Consider the following 13,585-nt stretch of genomic DNA (forward strand, 5'->3'; position numbering starts at 1 on the left):
GTGGCGAGAAAAAGATAAACGAGAAACTGTTTTAAGAGTGGAAAAAAGTAGGTAGTTATTTTAAGTATCCAAGCGCTTAGAAAAAAGGGTATAGTTGTAACGATGGAAATACTAATTAACCAGTACTGTTTTATCCGGAAAAGCAAATATCCTCCCAAGTAATGATAACTTTGACCTACATAAAGAGCCAAGTCAGCGACGAAAGAAAATTTGCGTACGATATCGAATCTTTATGCATTTATTATTTATATATATGTACAGTAGTACAGGTCTTTTAAACATGAAATTTAAAACAAATATATGTATTTATTTATTTATACAAAAAACACTGTTTAAATATGTTTTCAAACGTTAATTTTTAAAAGAATATATACTAATGCCCAGCCAAGTACCTACTTTAAAACGATCTACAGCTTACCTAATTATAATAAGTTACACAACTAATTATAGGTATAATTATACTTTTCTGACACGATAACTTAGATAGAACCGACAAACAAATGAAAGATAAAAAAATAAGTCCATATTTAACTTAATAATACTAATAACACATTTATAATTTAAACGAGAATCAGGTTTAAACATTTTTTAAAAACTATGTAAGTGAAACGCCAGAAAATTTTATGCAAAAAGGACGTTATAATTAATATTTTTTATTTCAAAAATCTCGAATGTCCGCTGTATATTATTATTGATAAAAACTTGGCAATGGAGTGTTATATTGTTTATATTCGTTTGGAGGGTGTGTATACTGTATATTTATACGTATAATAATACTGATGGTGTAACGTGCCTACGAAATCAAACCTTGTTTTGAATATTATATATATTATTTACAATCGTTATTTTTTTCTTTTATCTGTTTTGAATAAAACAGCATGACAATAGTTACAATGGTCCATCAATACGCACATTATGCATATACATTAAGTTTTTCTCACGGTGAGTTTAGCATCTATTGTGTAGTGTTTTGTATTTAAAAAAAACGCATTATACATACATATATATATTATGTATATAGTGTTCTCAATCGTTTTCATTTAAATCGGATACATGTTTATCATACAAACACACATACACACACACACACACACACACACACACACACACACACACACACATATATATAATGTTTAGTGAGCCACGTTTATATATACATACAAAAACCTATACCACAGGTAGGTACATAAACTTTCATGATAATTGTACATATAAGTGTATACATACATAACAATACATATCACATACTCGATTTTATATTTTATATTGGTTTTACAGAACGCATTTGTAATGAATAAATGCCAAGAGTAAACGCTGCAGATAAAGCAAAAGCATCTACTCGACAAAGCGTAGATACAAATGTTAAAAAATACAATGGTTTATAATAGCGTATTTAATTTAATATACATACGTAAAATTTAGTGTATATCGCGCAAGCGTGTGCAGATAGAGTGTGTTGATATTTCATCTGCACAAAGTGAACGAAAATGTCTTTGATGGTGATTGTAATACAACAATAATATCGACATATACATGTATCATTTGCAGTCTTACGTTACGTTTCTCACCGGAAAACTTAAAGCTCAACCACGGTAATTTTGATAAATTTACTAAATTATAATATTACAATTCTGTTGTTTTCGAGATTAACGCGAAACTATATAGGTTATTGGCTACCACGCATGTTCAATATTGAGTTGTATTTAAAAAATGTATCACGTTATTTAGTGAAAGTCCCGAAAGAAAACTTTTTTAAATTAAACTATACAACCACGAACGACTAATAAAAACTTTTTTTATCAGTTGTGATGGCAAGTAGGAGGAGTCATTCCGCTCCGATATTTTTCATACAGTTTTCACTGTTTATAGAGATTCAGGTCAATCATGGTCATAACTCGTAAGTCATGTCTTAAAAATAATGTAAGATAGAGAATTGCGATATATATATAATATAAATATAGCACCTATTTAAATCAAAATTCAATTTATGAATACAGTACAAATTTTTCGCACTAAAAACTTCAATTATAAGGTATGTAGGACAACTTTTGTTTTTTTTTGTGGGGAGAAAAGAGACAGAGCTTTCATATTATTTCTTTATTATTATTTGTGAACGATGATGAACGTTTTTCCTATACTATACAGTATGTAATATATATCGTACATATTACTACAATGTTCAAATTCATGTTTCGTAAATGGCTTACAATGAATATAAATAAGCATAATTAATACTTGTGAATAATTTAATTTAATTACAATATAAAAATGTAATAAAAATGTTCTGTTTTAAATTATATGTACGGTCATTATTTAATTAATTGACAACGTAACGTCTTTTTAAATATATTTTTACGTACGCTCGTTATCTGCACATTTTTTCTATTTTCAAATATACGTAAACATATTAATATATAATATATTATATATACCTATGTCCTATATAGACGTTATACACAAACAATTCGATCTAGTGACGCAGGGGGAGGTGAACAAAAAATTAGAATCGATATAGGAATGTGTCGTACCCAGGTAAAATAATAGTTTACTTACAATACGCGTCTTGCATGTTACATGTTTCGTGTATTTATTGTAAACGCGCGTGTATGAAATGACACGTTAAACTCGCGTACAAGATGAGTGGTATAAGAATTTGTTTTGTTCACAGGTCCTACGCAGCATAAGGGTATAATAGCATGTATCGTAGGAGCGAAATATAATAATATTCGTGTGGTAGGTATATATAAAGGTATACGCGCTGTAGTGATTTCACGTCGACTTCGCCGAGTGAGCATAACATTATAGCCTATAGGGACGACAACACGTTGTCAGCTGTTGTAAATTATTCGTAGGAGGTATAGGGTAGATACGCGTTGTATTATTATGTCGTAGAATAGTGTGATATGTCTACCCGCCTGAACACGTCGTCTGAACATCGTTCTTAAATGCCGTTTGATATGCGTATGTACATTATTGTTGTTGTTGTTATTATAGGTACTTATATTTATATGTATACCTATAGTATATAATCCATCCGACCCTTTTCATCGCGTCTGCATAATGTATAATATGGTAAACACGATACACGCCCAAACACGACTTCGATACGTACAGCAGCAGAAATAATCTGAACGTGAAGATTAGTTACCAAAACCATATTATAGGTATATTCATAATATATAGGGTTATGTTTAGGACGTATATGGCCAGTGGCCACTGTGTCAGGTGGTTGAGCTATAAATGTTAATGAATTCAAAACAAACATTTAAAGAATTTGTTTTTTTTTTTGTAGAAGATTTGTTTTATAAAATATTTTATTTAAAAATCTACTGAATTAGCCGCGAATAAGTTTTTCCCGCTCCTATAGTTCTATGGACGTTTTTATATATTTTTTGTGTTTTCACACATGTATAAGATATATATATATATATATATATATTATATGAGTGCCGCTATGATATATAAGTATGGATTGGCAACTTACTCGCGATTACTGATGTAACTGGTTATTACAAATTACACTAAAGCTGTGTAAGTTTGTAGTTATAAAATACAAGAATAAGATGATACTTTGGAATTTTGTTAATTATAGTTACAAGTTACAGTTACAATAACTTAATTACATTTAAAATTATAAGTATCTTACCTAGTTATTTTTGTTCATATTTTCAAGAAAATAAAGACACAACTAAATAGTTGTTAACTTGTTTGTGTAAGAGGCTCATGAGATTATTTATTACCACAAAGTTACCAATTTAATTTTATAAAATAGTTAAAATTCATATTGTATTTGTATATTTAAACTAAAATTCAAAAGTATCAAATCTCTAATTTATTAAAACATATAGGTTAGAAAACATTACAAATTTTATAACGGTAATAATATTAAATCGCGGAAAATTGTGGATCGAAAAGCGTTCGTGAAAAGCTGTAATAAATTGGTTTTTTAAGTTTTATTGATGACGAGCGTCATATAGTATAGCCGCACACGCATGACTCCATAACTAGGACCATGTGGCCCACGTCCCCATTATTAGAGTTCGCGGGTCGCGTAATGACATTGTTATGCGTGTAGGAGCGGGTGAGAGGGCGGAATAATAATATAACTGATCTCGAGGGAGGAGATTTTGGCGAGCAAAAAAATCCGCTCCCGTCTTGACGCACCCGAGCCACATTGCTCGCGTACATAATATTACAATATATACATCGACGCTGTATTACACGTGTAATACATATACATATATTATACATACAGGGTGTTTCGTATAGACAATAGTTTTTGAAATAATCCTTAATTTTTTTTTTTTTTTTTGGTACTATTTCTATAATCAGGTATTTCTGTTATGTATTGTTTTTGTAGTAATATTATAGAGCGATTCAAGCAACGGGTTTAATTATCAGAGTGCTGAATGCCTGAATGTGAATTAAAGTATTAATAGGTATAAATAGGACATAGGTATTAAGAGAGAGTCATCGTTACTAATGAGCTTATACGTGAAATAAAAATATATAACATAAGAAAGTTGTTTCAAGAATTTTATAAAAGTAACAGACTATTCCTCTCATGCAACAAAAAATGGAGTCTTATTGGTGACTACTATATGCATATAGTGTTTCTTACATTTTAAATTCCAACTCATAGTGAAACGAAATGATATGGTATGTAGTATTTAAATACTCATATTTTTTTAAAATATAAAACCACAATTAAAAACTCAAAATTAAAGATGGAATTCTTCGTGAAACACCCTGTACATACACATTACACCCCAGTGTAGCGTCAGTTGCCGCACCAGCAGCAGTAGCAGCAGACCGTGTAAAACGAGCGGGCGAAACGATTTATCATCGACCACTATATAATATATTATATAATATGTACGTACGGGATAAACTCTCTATGTATTATATAATATAAAGCGGCGACTGTGTATTATGTGTACAGTACGCGTCTGGTACAAGTACGACGACGGAACGGTCCTCGGGGAGTTTGCGGGCGTAACAGCGAGGGATGACGGCGATCACGAGGCGCTGCAGACGCGCGGCCGCGTGCGTTCGGCTCGGGTTCAAAAAAAAAAAAAAAACCCAAAAAAGGGGTCATATTCTTCCCCCCCCACTCACACGCCTCCTACTCACCCTGACGTCGCTGCCGTTTAGTCGTCGACACCCCGCGCATACCCACCGTATTATAATCGCGTTTATTACCTATATATACGGTTGCTATATACGCTGCTGCTACTGCGATACTATATATATATAATGTTATGTATATAATTATAAATATTGAACGCTCGTGCGTGTATTATATTATTATATTGCCGTTTAATCGTCGGACGAGCGGCGTGAGCGTCCGCGACTTTTCGGGGAGGAATAAAAGTCCCGAGGAAACCGGTAGTCGTGGTAAATTATGACTGCAGCAGACCGTCTCCGCCTCGTAGTGTCCGTTACGCTCGACGCGCGTGCCATTCGCTACCCTTCGTCGTCGTCGCCGGAACGAACCGACAAAAATAATACGAAAATATTGCAAGCACACACACACACACTCGGGCGTGGTATAACGCGAATTACGCTGCACACGATACCCGTCCGTATACGCGCGTGCCGACTTACACGGTGCCGTTTGTTGCCGATTTGTCTCTTCGTTATATGTTTATTATAACGAAATACGCGCGTGCCGACGGGGTCACGACTAATCGATCGACATTTCAGATCGGTTCGGGCTCGTAAATAATATTATTATAATAACCGTAGTATTATAGTTGTGCGCGTGCCGCACGGCGGCGGATCGATCATTTTATTAGGCATGTGTTGATCACCTCGCGGGACGTGGACGGGGGTTAGAAAATATATTTTTGTATACGTTTCGTATTTACCGAGACCGATTTATAATATATTTTATGAATTTTTTACGTGCAATACACCGTCATAATAATTGTACAATACGTAGCAATTGCCGCTCATCGTTCGCCTCCATTCCGGCATTTGTTTTCGGACGATTTTCCGGTTAGATTTAGTAACTAATAGTAACTGGTATATATCATTATAAGTATGTCTTTAAATCTTCGTTGTATTTGTGTGCGTATTAAATGAACAAAACAAATGCTTCTCTCAAATGATCGACTTAATAATAAACACTGTAGTTGTATAACACATATATGTCCACTGTCCATCAAACAGCAGACGATTGAAATTTAAATCAATCATTTTAGGAATACGTCTGTATACATCATAATATTATTATGTTGAAATAGCAAGAGATAGAAAACTGTAGACGACTGAGCTAAAAACGATAAAACGTATACGTACTGGGCGCGAAGATTCCGAATTTTTATATAATATATCAATATGTGAGTAGATAAGTATAAATAGCACATAGGGTATTATAAAAACCAAATAATCATATATATTTTTTTTTTACTTAATAGTATTAATATTAATATTAAAAACTATTATTCATTGCTTAGTACTCACCTATTCACTTATTCAATTTGGTCTTCAGACAGTAGCCTTAAAAAGCCTTCTTCAGCTCAGCACAGTTTGAATGTACCTATTATATAGGTAGTAAGATATCCATATTATTTACTAAGTTGATACTTCATTTACCCAGGTGTTGTTCATGTCCATTATATCCAAAGATAGCTATTCTAATTAACAAAAATAACTGGTCTTAATTAAGTCATAGTAACTTATTATTTTTTAAATTAACTGGCTTAAGCTATCACGACTGGATTCATTAATTAGCGAACTTATTAAGATAATTAGAAAATTAACTCATTAAGTTGAAAAGTTGTAAAAACTGAACTATACTTAATGTCTAGCTTTGCATTTTCCATTGATTATTTTATCTTAAGTAAACTTTACTTTCATTACCTATGATGACGTATAAACTCAGTACTAACCTAACAGAGGATTAAATTGGATTAATTTTTTAGTATACTAGGTTAGGTACAACAGTTTTTCACATTTATTAATATGTTCAATTGTACAATCTATATTAAATATCTTGAAAATAGTTTTAAACAATCATTATTTTTTATAAGAGTATACTTTATGCGTGATCATATTGGTTATATAAAAAAAAACAATTGTGGTTTCAACCTCCAGTGAAAATATTATCTCAAATTTATTATTATAATGATTTTTTTTTTTTGTAATTCTTGAACAATAGATATAATAATAAAAAAAGAACGAGGAAGTTCTTAAAATAAACAGTTATTATTATGAATAAAAATAACCATTACAACAAAAATTATAATTTTACTTTTGTTGTTTCTTTTGGCCCTAACTCTTTTGTATAGAATCACCAAGAATAACCCTAAGCAATTTTTTTTTATTCAAGTTCATTATAACTATGATTTAAACTCACTTTTATTTTAAACTCTCTTACTTTTCTTTTTTAAAATTATTTATCATAATAAAATGAATTTTATGTTTTGATTGGTATGTCGTCATAAAAATTGCTTAGCAATCTCGATTTTTGTAAAATATTGTATACTATAAATATTACAAATATATTTAAAATTATCTTATAAGAGTTATATGAATTTATATTATAAGTGTCGAATAATATGAATGCAATTGAAAATAAATGATTTATTTCAAAATCAAAATTAATCATAAATAAAATTAAAAAATATATACTATCGAAAATTTGTATAATAGTGTTACAAAACATACTTAGGAAAAGTTGATGTCACATTTTATTTCATATTGCTATGTTATTGTACATGTACTACATGTCTACATATAGTGACTAAATACGTTGATGTAGGGGCGTTCGCGTTTTATTGAGCTCTGACACACCCTTTTTGCTGTCTCAAACATAAACGCACATTTGTATAACAGACACTGCAATTGCAAATAAACTCATTCAAAATTAATATTAATAAACTAATATTCAAAACATATAGAAAATGATTAAAACTATACTAACACAGCGCATTGTATGTATTGTATACCTGTGGTGCACTTTTATTCGATTGTTTGAAAACAGTTTGTTTTTCAATTTATTTATATTATGTATGCACTCGACACGTTTCAAATGCTATACATACAAACGTATAGGTACAAAGGCGTTTAATCGTCCTGAAATGTTTTATCAATATAAAAGCGTTATTTATATAAAATAAGTTTGATTAAGAATTGAGTATTGTTGCTTGCACATATACACACACACACACAACGTTGAAATATTAATTTGTCGAGTATATAAAGTTACAACGGCGCGTCAAAAGGTGTTAATAGTGGACCATCGCGGTTCACCATAAGTCTGTAAATTGTTAAAGAACTATGTCGACAGGTGGCGAAGAGGTCGAAATAGAAGGTCAGTATTCTATCTTTATATATATATATAAAGGATTATAGGGACGAAAAAAATTACCGAAAAGTTATGTAATCCAAGGGTGAGAGTTCTCACGTGCCGTTGGACCTTTGATCCGAAACTGCTCAGAGCTATACCCTAATCCCTTTTGACGGGATTTAAATTTAAATTTGCATCTAAATAAAGCACCTAGCACACAGTAAGGTTATAAGTATAATATGTATATTATAATACATGCGCGCGCACTCAGTCGAGTACATACATACCTAAATTATAGGGCTTCACTCGTGTGTTGTCTTGACCTGAAACAGATTATTTCATTAATTTAAAAATATTGTTGTGACTCATAAGTCATGACTACAGCTAGATATAGTTAACAATTACAAAAATAAGTCAACCATTAAGAAATAAATAATAATATTACATATTTAAAAGTTTTACATACGATTCAAAAGATCGATAATTTATAATAACAAAAATAAATAAATATTTATGTTTATCTGGAAAACAAAGTACGATCTATGTTTTAAAAAAATATGTACAAATATTTAAAGAAATCTGAAATTTTCAGATCAATGGTGTAAACAATTACTTAATTTTTAATTTCCCTTATTTGAAAGATTATACAGTATACACCTTAAAATAATATTATTATATTATATTAGTAAACTTTTTACGAAAATAAAATATAATATTATAAGTATATATAAATATTAATATTGCATTGTTACCTATTTCACCACTGTGCGTATGTTTGTATGCATTAATATTGGACCGGACATGTACAGTTATAGAAAATCATAAATCGGATATATTATTATTTATTATTTACCCACTAGCGAATGACCCGTATGTTGTTCAATATTATTGTGCAAATAAAACGTCGGGTCTTCTCCACTTCCTACAACGTAAACCATAATATATGTTTCAGTATTTGTATATATAGTATACGCTACAAGTGCAGATTGTGAAAACCAAATAATATAATCATCTATGTAATCGTCTGTACTCTATGGAATTCGTCAGTGGAGAGGGTGCAGAGACATAATTTCAGAATTTAGCACGGGGAATGCAAAAACATTTAGTGACATCTAATTATGCTCAGGGCTGCTTAAAAAATAGTCTGGTACTTCCTTATAGATTTAAAAATTAATATTAAAAATTTTGACATTTTAATAATTTGTGGGTTTTTTATTTTTTAATGGACATATTAAAACGAGTAAATATACTTGCATTATAAAAAAGATTACTAATATACTATTTTTTTTTTTTATTAAAAATGATAAAGCAATAGAAAATTCAGAAGTTTATCATATATTCTAGACAGTGGGTATTAAGTTGTTGAAATGTTCAACATATTATTTATAATATTATAATATTATATTATAAACACTTAACAAAATTGAAAAAAAAACACTTTCATTAAAATACCCTAATTAAATTAAATGTTTTTATTCATGTTAGATTTATTTTTTTTATTTATTTTTTTTTTTAATAAAAAATCTGTAAAATATAAAGAACATCTAAGGTCTGTTACTCTAGTTCCAGTGCCACCAAAGGATAAAAATACACATACCATCTCGCAAATGATATTTCCGGTATGACAGTATCCGTTTTAATATAATTATTATATTACGTACTTATACGATATATACTTATATGTCGTATGTGATAAGATTATTTGTAAGCCAAAAACTTAAAAAACTAACTATCAAATAAATCTTTGAAGTGTTATCGAAAAGTATGGGGTCGAAAATTACAACTTTTCAGTAAGGTTTTTAAAAGTTTGAAAATCCTTTGTATATATTTTTTAAAATTCACTTTTTGCCATAAATTGATACCCTTTTCAACTTAAACTCAACTTGCTTGAATCAAAATCTAGTTTTTCAAATACCTATAGTATAATAAGGATTGACAAAATGCAGACTGGACTTCTTTTGACCTCTCATCAAAGAATTAAATACATCAACGGGTTTTAAATCTATACGTACAATAATGAATAATAATAAATGATATAATATCAGTTTATTTTTTTTTAAACACCTATCATACATAATACGAATATAGTGTAATAGTTTTATTTTTATTCTGATCAAATGTTTTGTTTTTAAACAAATGACGTATAAGAATGTGTGATGGGATTTAAGTGCAGTCGAATTTTGCAGTGCGTTGCCATCACCGAAGAATGTCATCGACACACTCGAGAACGAGAGCAGAAGAATATCTGCGTCCGACACTATCACGCAGCAACCGTGATTTTCGAAAAGTCGTGGTCGTCGTCAAGTACCCATGCCTGCAGGCTGCAGTACTCAATGAAATTTTTAATTAGATTTTGTTCCGGGTTGCAGTATAATAATAAGTTATGTCAAATGGTAAATGAAAAAAAAGCGATGACCAATTGATTTCGTTAATATTGATTCCGGAAGTCCTGTAGGTAGACCTTTAAAACAACTTATCTATTTCACTACTTAGCAATTTTTACCTGAGGTCATCCAGCAGGTTATACCGAAATATTTCTAAATAATAATATAATTTATTGATTTTTATTAATTAATTTTTAAAATGTTAAAAGACTTGTCAAATTGTTCTGTTTTCTTTGAAGTTAATTTGAAAAATGTCAATTATATAAGTATAAAAATAATGACTACTGTTCATCAGATTATCAATATATAATATGTATTAATTATAATATATAATATATATAATATAATATAATCGTAATAATAATATAATTATTGTAAGGGAAGATCTTATTTTTTTTCTCATACTTTGCTGTTTTTTTGACGAGTTGGCATTGTTCCTAGTCTGAGATAAACAATACGTTCAACCACGAATAACTTAAACTTAAAACTCCTAATTGACACAACTGACGGGTTGATAAACTGTTCGTCTTTATTGTGAAATTTATGTACCTACTACTTATACCTTTACACTTGAAAAAAAATTTGCCAGAATCAATGAAATTTCCAAAAAATCACTACAAGAAACCACGGAAGATAAATATATTGTATGAATAATAATATAATACATATAATACGCGGTATTTTTTAGAAGTCACCAAATTCATTCTATGATAATAATATGCTACAGTATATTATATAGAAAGAAATTGTATTTTTATTATATGAGTCATGAGAATACTCAGAGAATAGAAGTCAACTAGAGCAGTGGAGGTAAGTGGATACAACTGAAAAGCTTTTTCAACCTACGCTTTGCTGGTACCTTATTATACATATATATTATACTCTATATACTGATTATACTGCGAGGCCTCGACAAATGCACATTTATCAACTTGTACAGCTTCTTCTCTCACCGTCGCGGTTGCACACTGCAGCCATCAGCGTAGCGCTGGCTTCTTTTGTCAAACTGTCGTTGCTATTTTCCTTTTATTTTTATTTTGTTTTAACCTCACAAGCAGTTTATTAAAAGGGTTTTTTTACCGAACGTTTTACTCAGCGTCGGCGATTATAAATTATTCAAAGGCGTCGTCGAAGGGTGGGTGATCGGCAGTGGTTGGGCATTGATGAGGGGGAGCTGGGTAGTGGTTTGACGTATAGGATTTTTTTTACAATGTAGTGTCAATTTGTTTATTTTTTGAAAGTCGTTTTTTATTTATTTATTTATTTATATTTATTTATTTACTACGAACTCGCTTGCAAACAGATGTCGCAAATAAGGAACACTCGATCTGCGTGTTTATTTATTTCCGCGTCGTCGAAGACTATTGATCTTGTTGTCGTCGTCATCTGTCTGTCTGTTATGACGGGGCAAAAAAAAAAAAATCATTTCAAAAGCTATCCGTTTGCGTCGTGTTTGAATAATATTCGCCGCGAGTATCACACGGCAGATAGAAATCGTTATCTTTGAGATGCTGTACGATACGCTGCCGAAATGCAACATATAAATATTATGATAATCGTCATTATACTATAATGTTTATCCTGTTTTCCTGTACAAAGATTATCGATCACAGTGTGAAATCTAAAACCGAATCATGCTATCCCTAGATAGCTCAATAGCTGGAGGTATACTGTGAAAATATATATTGAGATATACGAGGTATCGCGTATAACGGTATTTTTGAATTAATATATTATGTTTATTATTTATTTTCCTGGCTTATATTATATGCTTTAGAATAATGTCATTTTTAAAAATTAGACTGGTTCAACACAAAAACTTAAAATATTTGTTAAACGACATCAAAATTAAATTTTTTTTCGCATTGGTAATTAATAATTAATTTCAGAATCAGATAGTGGCTTAACTCGATGATAGTAGATTAGGGTATTATGCCGTTATGACCTTTACCTTTACCTTTAACTGATTATAGTTGAATAATTTATTGTAGAACCACAGTATCCTAACACTATGATAACGGGTTAGGCTATTTTGGCCGTTATGTATTACTTATGAATTAACTATGTTTTAAAATAACCATTATAGTGGTATAATCAAGTTTAATTAAGAAACTGAATAAACTAAAAATACAGTTTGTCAAAAAAAAAAAAAAATATAATAATAATAATAAAACCATTTAATTTAATTAAAATATTATTTCATAAGTCATAATGATAATACTTATAGATTCTCTATTATAAAAAACAGTTTAGTTTGTAATTATTATTTTTTTTTTTGTTTTTAAACATTCGGGTTGGTGAACCAAGCGATCAGTGTGCAGAACAATTTTCTATTTTAAAAGTATTCAAAAACGATTAGTAGGTACTTTTTCTCTTGAAATATTAGAATCACGTGGGATAAGTTTTCCTGGCGCTATTCTTCTCATATCAAAGAAAGCTTTTGAATTGTGGTGGTTTTGTGTGACACAAAATATAAATAGGTACCGACCTTGCATATACCACGCGCGTTCGCCCGCGCACATATCGCGGCCATTCAGCTACACGCATTGGATTCTTATTGGCTAGATATCGCTATTGTAGTACTCTATGAAAATAATATAATATTATGGCACACGTGCGTTTATTATAACGCTGGCAAAATTTGAACTTCGGGCGCTTATACTCACACACATGCATACATAATATAATACTGTATACAGATATACAGATATAAGTATAGGATAAATGTTATCGTTTCGCTTGGTGATTTATAAGGCGAAGGACTGTAGAAAAGGGCTGCTCTAGAGGACACGCGATATACTATAATAATAGAACACGTTGCGGAGGTTACGGTTCGCGTATAATATAATATGTAATAATAATAATTCCAAAACGTCCCTGTTGTCGTTTTTACTCCTCTCGAACG

At 30.5% G+C, this 13,585-nt stretch overlaps 1 long non-coding RNA gene across 2 annotated transcripts in view; it reads right to left on the reverse strand.

Annotated features, from left to right (window-relative positions):
- LOC114126693 (uncharacterized) overlaps nt 1-13,585 on the reverse strand; it is a 179,344-nt gene that overhangs the window by 8,686 nt on the left and 157,073 nt on the right. For both annotated transcript variants that reach the window (XR_007604475.1, XR_007604474.1), the window contains exons 4-5: nt 8,584-8,619; nt 6,469-6,641 (exon numbers count right to left, since the gene is read on the reverse strand). This is a non-coding gene — a long non-coding RNA (uncharacterized LOC114126693). The remainder of the gene's footprint in view (nt 1-6,468; nt 6,642-8,583; nt 8,620-13,585) is intronic.

Source organism: Aphis gossypii, chromosome 2 (assembly GCF_020184175.1).
Source record: "Aphis gossypii isolate Hap1 chromosome 2, ASM2018417v2, whole genome shotgun sequence".
Lineage (NCBI taxonomy): Eukaryota > Metazoa > Arthropoda > Insecta > Hemiptera > Aphididae > Aphis > Aphis gossypii.